Below are 14,432 nucleotides of genomic sequence, written 5' to 3' on the forward strand. Positions count from 1 at the left end.
GTTTAGTAGTCGGCGGTTCCTTTTTCTAACATGCTTATTCGTCATTAGATGAATCGACGCGGGCAGATGTACAGATTAATCTAAGCTTTATTACTTCGCAGTAGGTACTACTAAAATGTTAAATATTTATGGTACACGTGTATTTCTGGACTAACGTATTAATTCAAAGAGGGTTTTGTGATTTTATGTCAAGATATATGTGAGGTTGGAGGGATGCTACAATGTAGAGAGCGGGGAACATTCTCTTGGAAGTTATATCTATAGGTTATTGCAGAATTAAAACTACTCTTAAAATTACTTTGAAACAAGACTGATTAAACGTATTTTTCTTTAATTTAACAATTGCTGGTGGTCCGATCCTAATAAATAGATACCATAAAAATGCATCGCCATATTCTCAATTTCATGTCTCGCTCGTCGAATGGCCACATCGGCGATAAGTGGAGACCCTTACCAATAAATAAAACATAAATCATGCCGCACACGGGCCGTCGCCTATTGTGATTTTATCGCAAACAAAAACGGTTTTCGGCGAACGTATCGTTTTTACAACGACACAATTGCACAAACTTACATTTGCTGCCTCCAAACGAATATAGACTGTAATTTGTTCGTAACATCTCTGTATGTGTTGCGAGAATCGTTTGCGAGTTGCATTTGATCTTGTTTACATGATTGTAATAAGTTTGTTGTGTCTGGTAATTGTCTAATACCCCGAAGAGTCTGCGAGTGGTCGTTTCATTAGCATATTAATGTTATTATTGGTGTAATCGCTTTGTGAGGCTCGACTCCTTTGCGTCTAGACGTCACGGTGGATGGCGGTAGCTACCTCTGCCTCTACCTCGCTATCACACGTGGGTACGAGATAATGAGCCACTTAAGGTATTTAGGAGGCACTACGTTGATTTTAAACATACAGAAGATGTTGTTTACGCTATTAAAGTAAAAGTTTTGTTTTACCACAGATTCTAAATAGGACATAGTATAAAATCAAAACAATGCATTGTACCTACAGTATTGATTTAATGACGCGTACATTTTTATTGTTTTGTTCTCGTACACGCAACACCTGTTTACAAATCGTTAATATAGCTTGTTACGCAGAGATCTCTATATCTCAATGCCTCTATTGTTCACGTACAAGATCAATTCATTGATATTAATAGATAATAATAGAGAATGTGAAAGATAAATGGTCTGTTGTCGTACTGCACACCTCAGCTTTCAGCGCGCTAACTGTGGATTCGCGGAACGCATCGCCCACCATTGTCCGCCGCTACCGCCTATTAATCCTGCCCGACGACTATCTATTATACTAATTAGACGCTGGAATTCGTTTTACAAAGACGCGTCACGATTTGTCTTCGTTGTTGTTACCCTTTTGAATCGTTTTGCATTCCCCAAATTAGCATACTGTGTGACATCTATCAAAAACATTGACACAAAAAAAACACATTGACTTCTGTATAAGATACCAGGCGCAAATTGTGCGTAGACTCGTAACAAAATATGTCCAAGTTAGAGAAAATTAAGATTGAAAAATACCAGGGCTGCATAACTCGATCGTGGTCTTGTGTCGTGATCCACATCGGTGGTACATTACCTAGGACATACATTACCGCGCCACGTTCCTGGGAGCGCTAATTAGGCGCGCGGACACGCCAGCCTCGTCGCACCGGTCGCTTCTCGCGGCCACACTTGTGCCGTGATTAATGAACCCCGTAATTACGAGATGCACACGTCCCCAACTCCACACCACCACACACGGATACGCAGAAAGAAACAAAATTTGTTTCCTTCTTGCGACCATAACCCTTTACTGTACTACAGTAATTTTTTTATTAGTTATTCAAAGTAAATATTTTAAATGTGGTTATTTCAACCAACATACATATCGTAATTACTATATCGCAGTGAGCATGTGTACGATGAATAAAATCGTTTAAATTTATTCCGCTACGTTGGAGTGGGGCCGAGCGATGCGATACGTTTCCAATTGCACCGAGCAACGGCAACGCACAAAAGACCTCAATTTCAACGCAATTACAAATCTGTTAATTGCATGGCAAGAAATCGGCGTTACATTTTCACGGTCACGGCGGCCACATCAAAGAGTTACGGACAAAGGGGACGGGATGACGTAGGGGGCGGTGGAACCCCAGCTTGGACCGTCCACCCTATTTATATTATAAAACACACGACTACAACATGTGCATCTATTCTAGATGCTTATGGAATTTGCAATGGTTGAATGACTCTGTTAAGATTAGAGACAACATTGATTATACTAGAAAATATATTAGGAAATTAATATGTATATCTATATATATAAAAGAAAGTCGTGTTAGTTACACCATTTATAACTCAAGAACGGCTGAATCTATTTGACTGAAAATTGGTGAGCAGGTAGCTTAGAACCAGGAATAGGACATAGGATAATTTTTACCCAGTTTTTTTATTTTTTTTTATTCCGCGCGGACGGAGTCGCGGGTAAAAGCTAGTTAGATATATTATCCTAAGCTATGTCCCACATCCATGATAAATTTCATCGAAATCCGTTCTGTATCTTCTAATAAACATCGTTCCGTCTAAATTTGTTATTGGTAAGATGAAAATAGAAAATTGGTCATGTGATGATATTAGTAATTATGTAAACTTTAAACGTTATTACAAATGACATAAAACTAACAAAATCCCTCTGTGACTTCATATTATATCGTGTGTTGCAGGCAGGGTGTAGAGTAGGACCGATGGCGTGGCTCGTGGGCAATAGCATACCTCTCGCTGAATCGCGATTCGACACCTGAGTACACTGCGCCCTTGCCTTTATAACGGGGGATCCGAGCTGCAAAGTATGGATAAGGCTTCCAATAAAACGATTGTTATAAAACTAACTTTATTATTTGTCGATTACCGTAGAGATTTATTATTTGTTTCGTCTGAGTAAATTTTTAATACTGGCCAAGGATATCGTAATGTTTTTACCTTTTCGTCAGTACTCTGCTAGTAATATTCTCTAACTTTGGCAACCGCCTAACTATTTTTTGCGTGATGCAACTAATTTGGATTAGGACCAGAAGTCGTAATGCAATCAACGTAGGTACTATAATATCTGCGTTATTGCAAACTAAACAACTATCTGTATTTCATAAGAGATTATTTAAGCATATAAAAAGGAGTATTTATAGTCAACATCAGATTTCCTAAGAAATTATTTCCACGCAATGTAAAAAAAATTAAAATGAGCCTTCTCTATACAATCATAACAGGTTTAAAACAGATTCGATCACCGTACTATAACATTAGGGGGTGGGCACACAAAAAAATTGTCACAAGAACAATTACACGGCATCTGTCGCTGCTGGCCGCTCCCGTGCGCGAGGGATTGAATTTATGCTGATTGGATTTACACAGCGCTCACCTCTCCGAGCGGAGAATAAATTAAACACTGCGTACACATGCACTGAATGTGTTAGCAGATGACTCATCGCCGCGATGACGCTGTATCGAACAGTTAACATAGAGTCGGACCCTTTTGCGCCAAACGAGTGCACATTACTGAAGATACCCGCTAAGTATTGTTAAGTAAAGAGAAGATAAATTGAATATAATTTTGTTTGAAAAGAAAAGTAGCTTGATAACCGTGTAAATATAATATTTTTATAGCAAAAGTTACACGGTTGTATTTTCATACTGTTTCTCATTGCGTGGCCGTATTTTATTCCGTCAAAAACATTACTATAAAAAAATATAATCCAATACTTATATTATTTCTAAAAGAGGTGATCTCGTGATTCCCTGTTGTGCTGGCAGTTACCTGCAGCAGCATGGCCGCGGCCGGAAGCTGGCTGGCGGCCAGGCGCGCGGCGGGCGCGGCGGGCTTGCTGATAGCGCCCGTATCGCTCGCAGCAGTTACTCGTTATTATTATATCGGATATCCATAATCGAACATTTTAGAGGTTAAGCCCGTTCGTACGTACAGCTGTTTAACATTTAACTTTTTGCCAAATATCCACGAACAGATGTTTATGTGCTTGTTAAAAGTTAAATGTGGCACTACATTGTGTGTGTGTTAATCCAATCCAATAAATTATTCTTCTTCTTATTGACATTACTAATAGGAGTAAAAAAATTAAAAATAATCATTGGGATTGTTTTCCGGAAGATTATGTTTACAATATTATGTAGATATCATTAAAAATAGTGTAATGAAGTATAGTAATCGATAAAGTATGATAGGTAATTTGTAAAACTGCATGCATGATATTGTCAAAACAAATTTATACTCTGAATGTCCGGCTCCATTGCAAATTCAAGGCTATTTTTACCTTTTTCAAATTTCCCGCTCATTTAAACCTACATCCTGTGCCTCCAGGTGGCCAGGACGCACGGTTATTACAGTCCCGGAATCCCGGGAAGGCACGAACGTAACACCCCTTTAAAACAATATTAAAGCCAACCGACGTAAAACGGGAATAAGTCATGTTATTTTAAAATCGGTACCTTCCAATTAGGGTAGAGCTTGCAGAAACACGGCGCGGTGCGGTGGTACAGTCAGGACAGAAATACAAATAAAGACGTTAAATTTAGAGCCGTGCGGTTAGCGCACCTGGCGCCGAGAGCACGCTTACGATTCTGCGTTTGACTGTACCTTGTATATCACTAAGAGCTCACTGAAATAACCTAACTCTAAATAACAGTGTTGTTTAATTATTAGTGAGGTTAAGACAGATACAAAAAAAAAGTAACATAAAAACATAAGCTTTGTAGAGTGATAGTTACTTTGAGATACGAACATTTAGGTCAGCTACAAAAATTTTATTGTGCGTGTTTGTCTAATGGAGTGAATTCACCATTCGTTCGACATTGAATATCGATGAGGACAATATAATTTTAATGTCTATAGATACAAACAATGTGAAAGTGGTAATATCAACTCTTTGTTATGTAAGTATCGGTATATTGCTCCTAAATACCTCCAGTGTATTTATTCCGGTACTTTTCCCGGGAACCTGCACCCCCCCCCTCCATCTCGCTCCCCCTGCGCCCGCCGCGAGCTTCACCAACTTCTTTCAAAGCGCTGTTGCAGCTCGCGGTACACTCGCCTACAGATGTTATTATTTGCACATTCAATTGCTGTATTTATTTTTATTTTGTTGACTGTAATTTTTCTTTGTATTCCGTATCCTATAAAGTATAGTGAATATGTTTTTTTTCGACAAAGGTATTCTGAAATTGCTAGTCCATTTATAATTATTAAAATTTATAACTTTCAGGCAACTTATTATTTTATTGACGAAAATAAGATTTTAAATGTATGGTAATAGTATGCTTCCTGAAGCTAGTTTTCAGGAACTTGATAGCTAAAGATACTCCGGTGCACATATCGGCCGTTCGGTTTACGGTCTCAGTAAAAGCTAAACGTCCACCACCTTGCCTGACGCATGTCATAAACTATAATTGATTAACGGACAAAATTTATAACCAGCAATTAATTATTCAGGCGCAGTTAATTATTTGTCAGTTATGGCATGCGTTTGTCGGAATATAGTTTAACTTATTTTGGTTTAGTACCTGTAAAATTATTTTGAGTTACCGCCCAAGAAATAACTGCGCTCCTCACTACGGAACCAACGAACTTAGTGAAATTTTAGGAAAAAAAAAACAAGTTTTAAATTTCTGACATTTTCATTATTACTTTATATAGTACATTGTTACGAAAAAATATTACCAATCCAGAGATTAACAAAATCTATCTTTTTATTTGTATAAATAAAAATGTTGTCTACATAAACCAAAATGCATTTACTCTTTGTTAAAAACATTAAGTATTTATGTACATTAATAATTCCATCAACCAGCATAGTAACATATCGTTTTCAACTCGTCAATTTCCCGCACGATTCTTCTCTTTTTTCTTTTTACATAATTTAAAAAGATAGACGATTCTCAGTGGCCAGAATGAAACCTCTTTGGTCGAATATTTAATCTATGTCTATCAAAGAGCCTAATATGTTATTCTTCATTTAAAAAAATTTAAATTGTAACTTTTTTAAGAAAAGTAAGCTGTACACCGAACCATAGAGAATCAATAAAACATCTAAAATAAATTAATCAACCGCAAAATTAACACCCTAAGCAAGATACCTCAAAATTTCAGAACAGCAATTAAAACTGGCCAAGATACAGCATTAATATTTGATAACACAATTAATTCGCGAGAGCTTCGGCCTCATAAAATTTTCAATTTGGCGGCAGAGAAAGTTTTACCTGATAAACGTAAAGTTAGGTGTAAAGGAAAAGTACTTCGCAGATAAGAAGCAAGCGGTAATTATATCAGACTCGGAGGCCACGCTGTTTGAAATTTGTAACTTAGTTCACCATTAATTTAAATATTTATTTATTTTTACTGCCCTTAAAATTAAACTAATAAATTCTATGTAAACTACATTATCGAAAATAAAAAAAAAACACAACTAAATGATCTGGTAAAAGTGGAGGGATATTTTTAAAGTCCTTACAATCTCAAAACGTTTTTTTTTTAATTCATTAAAGTTAAAATTACCTAAGTCCTTAATAGTTTTCTTTCTTTTCAGTAATTTGTATCAATAGACCTTGTAAGATATTCGTTCAATACATTAACATTAAGCAATAAAATAAAAATGTAAAGTGGAATCCCATCGGAACGATCTCTGTATTCGCCGTTCACCGGCGTGCCTGGAATAATGTAAGGTGAGTCTTGGGGAACAAGCGTGTTTCACGTCTCTATGTAAACATGATTATTCTGAAATAATACGTTGCAGCTGTTCACAGCTATACACTTAGCTTATTATGTCGTCGATTGAAGCTTGGAAGTACCGATATAAAAATGTCACCATATCGTGTATTTGAGAGTAGCATAGAATCTCGCAATGTCAAGGTGTCAAAACAATTGAAATAAAGTACCTACATCTAGATAAATGTAATCAGTGAAAATTAAGTCTGTTGTGATTCTATATAGCAGTCTTATAACATTTTGATACAAGATAACTATGATACTTATAAATGTACCGTTATTAACGATGTGTTGATACATCGGATCAGATTTATTCCCGCACGAGCGCCGCAGCGCCCTCACTATTCAAACGCGGACGCTATAACATCTGTCACACGTCAAAATTACTTGCTAAATTAGCGCTCACCTTTACAAAACAATTCCTAGACTATAAATCGTTGACACCTCGGACTGTCGACGCGTTCGCCGTCGCGCTAACGTCAGGCGCCCCGCGTGCCCGCTGCGTTCTTGGTGCGTTCCTGCTGCGTTCCCGATGCGTGCCTCGACTGCGCAGCGCCAAGGTGTGAATGATACGTGTCCAATTAAATCTTATTCGCTATCTGTTCACTTTTATTTCGCATTGTAGAAGCTTTCTCGTATATTGCCGGCGCCGGACAACACCGGATTCAAATTGAAAAGGACAAGAGAGCTCTTATATCGCATACGCTTCTTTGTCAGAAACATTGTGCATTCAGTCTCTCTTTCCTCAAACAAAAAGGTAAGCGGTGTTTGTTATTACGAACAAAATAATATGAATTTGATCGATTTCTTACTATTTCAATGTTTATATTGAAATATATTTAACTATCCGTCAACAAAACCATTAACGTATATTAAAAAAATAAACTTTTCCGCTGTTATTTTCAAAACTAAACAAAACAATACTAAACGACCGGGATGAGAACTTTCAGGTTTTTAAAACAATATAAACATTGTGAGAAATAGTCCAAATAATGTTTGAGTAGGAAGGTGCTAAAGCGCAGGTGTGGATTCCTTGTACAAATAGAAGAATAATAAAATCTAATCAACGCGCCCATCGAGAGCGGAAAGCAAAATAAATAGATTTAGAACGAAAATAAACACGCAGCGATCGCGTCCGGAGCAGAGCTGAACGGGGCAGAGCGGGGCCTGTAAATTACCTGTTCGTCTTACTGAAATCTTTGATGCGTTTGCGCTTGATCGACGTTTGTACGACGATCAGTTGCTCTTAATACTTTGCCATTAAGTCCAGATTATAAATAACACGTTACAAAGTATTATAAGGCTTCATTTGCACAAAGAAAGTTTTGTACTTGCGAGAGGATAAAAAATAGAAGAAGTACACGCATTAAGGAATTTCGTTTCCTCTGCGGGCGATTCTCGCCTGTTTTGTTTATAGTGCGACATTCGTACCATTCAGTCGATAATCGCATTGGTGTCAAAGCTTTCAATCCTAAATAAATTATTATGTCATGTGTGAAGTATAAATGATTTTTTGAATTGTTAAGTTAAATGTAATTTATCATCACAGTTGCTATGATATTTATGTCGCAAATTAGGACTAGTAGAGTTCTAGTCACCTAGTATTAAAATATGTTGGTCGGTGTACACATGTAAGCAGGCGGGCCATGTGTTCGCTGTCGGTGCGGGCGCGCCGCAAACAGTCGCAAGAAGCCGCAGCTCGGCCGCAATCACCGTCGCCTACCTGCAAACGTATTTTTATATCGACTATTTCTAAAACATTTAACGCTGTGCCTTCAGTTAGCGTCTACATTTTATTACCATCGATAAAAATGTTTCCGATACGAAATTATTTTCGTCGTTTTATCTCAATACCGGCCGGTCTTATTACGCTGTCTGATTACATTTTACGTACTAATGTGATGAAACTTAAGAAAATATTTTGATAATTTGACATACCGGTACATCTGCCAAAAGATATATTGGTTCTGAGAGATGAGCCAATTTCAAGGAATATCTATGTTCAATTTGTTATGACAATAATTATAGGGATTAATATATGATTACTTGAATAAGTTATATACCTAACGTACATAATGTTTGTTCAACTATTTACTATGTTGTATACATAAATTAATGCACAGTTTTGTTTATTAGATGGCGTCTAATAGAGCGAGCTCATCTTTCAGACTAATTCATTCATCTGTAACGCTGCAACATTGTATGGAAGTGCAATTAGCCACTCAAGATTGATGATTTACTTTCCTGGAGACTCTATTTCTGCCGTACACCGCACACGGCAATTACCTATCTCAAATTGTACACTAAACACGTATTCCAAATCTACAACGGAATAAATTAATCGATAGTTTTAATTTATAACGGTGTAAATAAATTAAACTAAATAAAAGACGTATTTCGTTTGAATAAATTTGCACGTGTGTTTATTATGCACATTTTCCATAAAATATTCCTCATGTTAGCAGTTACCTTTTAAATATATTATGTTGATATTCAGAAGGAGCACGAACCAAAAGAGAAAACAAGCACAGCTCACATACGAATACGAACCACTTAAAATTCTTGCTTAAAATCCTAATTGCGTAGAGCTGAGGCGCGACTCAATTAAATGTTAATAGCTATCGATAAATTTTAAACATATAAATACTTGAAAAACATTTTACCAATACTTGTATTTGTTACTTTTTAGTTACGAGTTTAGTGATAAATGTTGTTTATTCAGATCTATTTAAGTTCAGAAATATTCATTTATTAAAGGGTTTCCTTTTAGTTTGTAAAAATAACAATTATAAACTTAAATACCATTTTTTATCTAAATACGATTTTTTTTATTATTAAGTACTTGCTAACAACATCCGAGAGTGGACAGGAATTGTGTCGACCTCACATCTGTATCATCACGCATGAGATAGAATTAAATTTCAAAAACCCACTGTCAATCTCTGCTAGTCGGAGAAGCACACCTAGAAGAAGAAAAATAAAAATCAAAATGAAGTTTTACATGTGCTGTTGCACATATAAAACTATCGATATACTCTATTTGTACACTCGACAACCCTACGAATACGAACACACGAACACATTAAGGTTGTCTCAAAATGAAATTATACAACGATCCACCTCTATACTTGTAATAATACGCTGTTAATTCTCTGTAAATACTCATTTACAATTATCAATCGACAAACAACTCTCAGTCGTATATACTAATGTTCAAATTCGAACATCAAGTTTGTATTAACCGTTTCAAAGTTAAAACAACCTGTTTCACGAGTCAGTTAATTCCCTTTTATCTCGAGGTGACAAGATGTGGTTTATTATTTCTTCGCGCGCCGGTAGCTCCTGCAAGGAGTGACGTCACAGGAATAGATTTAAATTGAGGTTTTGTCTCCCCATTCATCAGCGTCGACTCTAAAATACACGTCTTAAATAAATTCACTCATCACCGGAATAAATCATTTGAACTAAATAACGTGTCTGTTAACTATGACGTTACATTTCTCATGATCGTTTTCTATCCATTTTCCTTAATATACCAAATATTTAACGAGCTGTCTAAATACTTAATTAAATTATTAATTAAAGTTTCAGTATCAGTATAATGTGATGAGGAGTAATTTAAAAATAAACATGCTTAACGGAATGATGCATTGTGCCGAGAACTATAATTCACAGCTTGACAATCTGCGTGTTAGACAAAAAGAATATTGTAACGTGCAGAATGATTTAGTCACGGCGTCTCCGCGTCAACAATGCATCATGCCATGCCGCAAAGGTTTAATGGGAATGCCTATTTGCGCCACGGATCTATATTGAGAAACAATATATAATTTACTGTGCACTTCCACAATAATAATCACTTAGTGGTAATTTAAATTTCAATTATTTTTTTAATAATAATAGTAATAATCAATTTATTTGCCAGAATATGGTACAAATGGTGTTACATGATTAAACGAACAAACATATTCTGCCACGTATGGCATGCAAATATTATATTAGTTAGTTATTAGTTTTTCCCGAAAACAGAAGGTATTTTACGTTTGGAGTCAACTAAATAGAACATAGGAGGGAAACGAAAGAGACTTAGAGTTGTGGTCAGCTCATTAGTTATATTAAACTACAGGTATGTAGGTAAATATCAACTTCATGCTTTTCTTGACAAATTTCTGCCACGACAGTCTGTGTCGCATAGCTTTACTTATTCTAATGAAGTATTAAACTTACAACTTCCTCATACATTTCCTTAAGACTAACAAATATACGTTTCTGGGAAAGGCGATAGTACTTAACTACAAGCGACCGCCGGCAACCTGACAAATCACCAAGGGAAACTTCAAAAGATCGAAATTGAAAGCTCTGGAAAAACGACTGCGGCGAGTGTGAGGTTACACGGCAGCAGCGGCCGAGGCGTCCGTGACAAATCTGCTCCATCCTCGGGTACATTAGCACCTGCTTAGCAAATCCTCACACTCAATAACGCGCACAATTTGTACATGGTGACAGGCATTAAGCCGCCGGCAGACAGTTTCGCCCGGTGTACACCCACAACACTATTAGTAACTATTAGCTGCAGGCAGCTTAAGCTTCTCTAATGAAGACTAATCGAATATTAATTCAACAGGTTAACGTCCAGCAGTTCATTAGGTATTGATATAATTTGTCTGATGTTGTACTTACTGTCTGTGATCTTGCTACTCTTTGTAAATATACAAAAACAATGTCATCAATTCTTATTAAAAGTAACATATACAATTTTACTAGTACATTCCTAGAAATGTTAGAGCAGAGTTTTTCTCGCGGATGTCTCCAATAGAACGAAAGTAAATAAAATTTACATGTATTTTTTATGAATTAATTTAACAGCAGTCTAAAAACAAAAGCGAAGCTAACAAATTGCAATGAAAGCAAAATATACCTGAAAGATGTGACGCTAAAAATAGTGAACAATAGAAGCACAAACAATGGCCCTCGGGGACCCTCGCGCGGTGCGTTTTATGTGCTCGGGCTTATTAATAATGGAGTATTGCGCCGTGCACGAGGTGCCGAAAATAACGCATTAATATGCTTGCGACCAACATATGTTCAAGTATATGATTATAATATGAAAAAAGCTAATACTTATGATTCCGAAGTTTTCGCATATGTTACATTTTAGTACACACTCCTGATGTGTACTAAATCCTGCACATTTTTACAGACTGGCTCTAAGTCAGACAATTAGAGAAATATGGTTTCAAAAACTCAGTTTCAACGCACGTTTCTCATACTATTGCTTCACTAAGGAATTCTCATAGGCATTTAGCGACTCACAGTTGTCACTTTCTTATTTAATTTAAAGAACAATAATCAAACTTTTATGTAATATGTGTGTACAGAAAAACATTCTACAAATCATAATTCGATCATGAATTGTTTGCAAATGTAACAATAAGCTTACATTCGTAGCGGAAGGTGTACGATGCTGACACAATATTCACCTCGGAGTCAAGGGCGCGGGCGAGGTGAGGTCTGGTAGGAGCACTGCTGCACAAAGACGTTTCCTTGTTGAGCTTGGCAGAGTCGCGCTACACGACTTCCGAACACGCATTACTGAATACTTTGTTGGAAAAGTGTGGAGACGGCTTTTTATAAAAAGTCAACTTCAACATGAAGTTTTATTACTTTATTCTTAGCAGTTTTTATAAATTAAATTTTATACTTGCGTGGGACATAATAATAATTAAAAACGGTTTAACTCCGTGTGATCGTCCGGTAACGGCACCGACTAGATTCGGTCCCGTCGAGGGTCCATCTTCAGAGTGAGTGTTTATTTTGAGGACTTCGCGGTCCCGTTTGACGAGATCACACATGAGTTAAGCCGTTCTTAATTAATATAGTTTTAATAAAGTTTGGAGAACTTATCGTAGTAGTATAAAAGTTCCTGGTTGGCTGTAATTTTACTATTATTTACATAAACACATTGGTGGTGTTTAGTACACTAGCATTTATTTTAATTTCAGTGTACTTAGGAGAATTCGAACCATGCCTAATTAATAATGTGGATAATCTAAAAGAATATTTTAGAACCATAATATAAGATAGAAGAGCAATAACATATTACAGTTATAACTGGAATATAAAAGGAAGTTCTCTCTATAGTTGTCGGATGCAAAAGACGCCCGCGGCAGATTATATTTAGCGTTTGCACCTAGGAAGTTCATTAAGGGATTATTTCGCTAATGTGCACCGGCTCTAATTGAGCAGTTACCGCGAATCTGTAGCTATTCTATCCCGTCGTGCCGCGCCGCGCCCGCCGTGTGTGCTCGGCATTATGCATCACTTAACTATCTTATAAACTAACTTCTTTCAGACAAACTAACGCACGCGACTTCGTTCCTGACAAATTTGTAAAGAATTATTGATTACAGTTTTATTTGAAAAAATGTGTAAATTGAAAATATATTAGACAAACTATTTTTTTACATTTATTTTTTTAATGTATGCAAACAGATTTTGTCGAGCAACTTCTCTCCTACTTAGAGGCAGTAAACATAAACAATCTCGAACATTGGCAGTAAATCGCGGGGCGCCGAGAAATATGCATATAAATTATCAAACTGCGTATAAAATACAGTGCACTGCTTTGATGTATGGAGGCCGCCCGCCGCCCGCCGCCCGCCGCCCGCCGCCCGCCGCCCCACCGGGCTAGCCTACCACCTTACTAAAGTAAGGTTAAACAAATATACTTAACAATTGCCCTCGAAGATGTTTTTAAACATTTACATCGTAAGTCTCATAAAACAATCATTCGATATTTTCTTTAGAACATGAAAACAGAGACCAATTGAGTAAAACGTCGAAACATTAAACCGAAATAAGGTTTCATAAGGCGTTAGAAATTGGTTCTAAAGAATTTTAAAATGTTTTAAATCTAAAGTTAAGTTATTTTCCTCACCATATAGGTTTTCTAGTTTTCCATCAATGGATAATTTATCTTAAGAGTAGCGTTTAAATCTTACACATTTTATAAAACGTTTTCTAAGTGAGGTGCGGGGCTGTCGAGGGATGCGGGGTGCTGAGTGGTTTCGCATGTCGCCACCTCAGGCCGCGGGGCGCCGGTGTACTTACACATAGTTTTTTCACACTCTTAGGTGATACACGGTATTGCTTTCCCATTGCCAAAGGATAATCGTAAGACTTAATATTGTTTTAAACTATCGTTGTGGTATATCATAATAACAGTGTTTCATTTATATCACAGGTGGACAGATTCAACGAACCAACAGAACGATCAAACATACTATTAGTTAATTTAATTCAACATGTTGCGGCGAATTTATTAACAGCCAGCAATAAAACCGACCGACGTTTATATATTTTTGTATCGGTGATTTAAGGATTATAAAAATACGCAATAAAATAACCTATAAATATTTGCTATCTGGATGATAAATATTTTTGTGTGAATGTGTTCTTATGGATATGTTTTTGCACACAGTTGTATGAATGTATATACTATTTATTTGAACAAAAATTATGAGTATCTATGAGAGGCTATTTATACATTAAAAAAAATACATAACTGTGTTGAATACATGAAATAATCATAAAGCTTTACGCTTGAACTGAAATCAAACGCTCTGTATTCATAGTTTGATTTGATAATTAGATGGCA

The sequence above is a fragment of the Papilio machaon genome, chromosome 8 (assembly GCF_912999745.1).
Source record: "Papilio machaon chromosome 8, ilPapMach1.1, whole genome shotgun sequence".
Classification (NCBI taxonomy): Eukaryota; Metazoa; Arthropoda; class Insecta; order Lepidoptera; family Papilionidae; genus Papilio; species Papilio machaon.